The sequence below is a fragment of the Trachymyrmex cornetzi genome, unplaced genomic scaffold (assembly GCF_001594075.2).
Source record: "Trachymyrmex cornetzi isolate Tcor2-1 unplaced genomic scaffold, Tcor1.1 scaffold492, whole genome shotgun sequence".
NCBI lineage: Eukaryota > Metazoa > Arthropoda > Insecta > Hymenoptera > Formicidae > Trachymyrmex > Trachymyrmex cornetzi.
The window spans coordinates 284251-286159 of NW_017299751.1; positions in this window are offsets into that span (position 1 = coordinate 284251).

Here is a 1909-nt window from a genome sequence, read left to right on the forward strand (position 1 = left end):
AATACAGCCAATAACACAGCCAGCACTGTTGCCAACACGGCAGCAAGCACGCAAATCCAGCTAGCAATCCAGCAGGAAAAAAGCATCGTGTGCCGCTGGCTTTAGAAATGGCGGCAAGCAAAAACTTGTTTACGAAGCAAATGCAGTCTCGAAGCGTATCCAGTAAGGAATAGATTGCCGAGAATCCGGCTCGAAGGACCAAAAAGTGTTAAGTATTCGTGAGAGACGTCGAACTCGGCTCGATGAAAATGCTTTGCGTGTCGCATTTTGTCGATGGACCGAGGTTAGATCCCGTGTCACGCTGTGCTTTTCGGTGTGACTTCTCGAAAGCGGCGTGGTCAAGACAAAACTCGTCTTTTAGTTTAATTATTTATTTACCTCCTGGATAGCTACGCGAATTTACAATAAACTTCGTGCAGTGATACCTCGTATCTACGACTAGCCGTACAGAACTTCAGTAGTGTAATGGTTATGCGCGGTCTATAATGACAGTAGCAGTAGTGGATTAGGTTGTAAGAGTAAGAAATTGACCAATCACAGTCGAATGTGAGAAGAATAATCGACTGCAATTGGTCAATTTCTTACTCTTACAACCTAATCCACTACTGCTACTGCCATTGTAGACCACGCATTAGATAGCTAGGAGACAGTAACAGCAAAAAAGGTGAATCGCACGCAGGAAAGAGGCGCGTAGTAATACAAGAACGCGTCGCGCGCATACAAAGTTCAGCTTGTCAGTAACGTAGGAATTGATAGGCCGTAACGGAGACCGATTACGCAAAGAAAACATTTTATTCTTAACAAAGATATAACGTTTTTAACATTAAAGATATACGAGTAACGAATTCTTTGCAATTAGGATAACTTAGATACCGGTAGTGTACGTCTGTTTGGAAACATATTATTCGTTATAATATTACTCTGAAAAACTAACACTATATTTATAAAGATACGTAAAAAATTCCACATTGAATACATTGCCTAAACACATTTTTGAAAAGAGAATGGGAACAGGCAGACTTTATTGTCGCTGACGCTGATCCCTTAGATATAAAAAAGATTCGATATCGTCAAAGTGCATTCTTATACATATGTGTCATTGCATAGTTTAATGTAGGCTTAATAGCAATTACCGAAAATTAACTTGCATATTTGTAAAGATAAGTAAAATTTCACCATCCGTTGAATACACCATCCGAAAGAAAAAATTAATGAATAAGAAAATGAAAAAATAAAAATAAATGATATATAAAGATAATATGAAATAGAAAACGCATGAACGAAAAAGAGCTCTAATACATCAACCGCTCAGCGAATAGTTATCGCCTCAGTCATCACATCAAAAAACGTTTGTGAGGATATTATACTTTAAACGTTAAACAAGAATTGAACATTTACGTTATTCTATGTGAAATGGATAAACAATATTGCTCATCGATGATGCACTTGAGCCGCAATATAAAGAATTTTGATTTCGAAACATGCTTACTCACAGTAATACATGGTGTACCAAGCATAAGGCATAGCAGATATATAAACATATCAATGTGTGTGATTCGAAGTTTGATGATTACCAGGTATGTAAATATGAAACCGGAATTTACCAATAGATGGCTGTTACGTCCTGAGCGCGAGTTTTCGGCGGTTTCGAAACGCGACACGAGTTTGCGGGAACGCGAGCGCGGAGCGGGGCGCGCGGGGCGAAGCCTTGGCTTCAACGCGGTGTTTAGACGCGTATTTCTGTTGTTAGTATAGGCAGCTGTCACCAGTGCTCGGAATTGAGCACGAAATTCAGAGATAATGTATATGATTCTACGAAGTTACTCGAGTTTAAAGTGATTAGCCTTCCAGGTTCTTCTAATAAAATAAAATGGAGAGTTTAGAGGATGCGTCAGTTAGGCTTCATTTC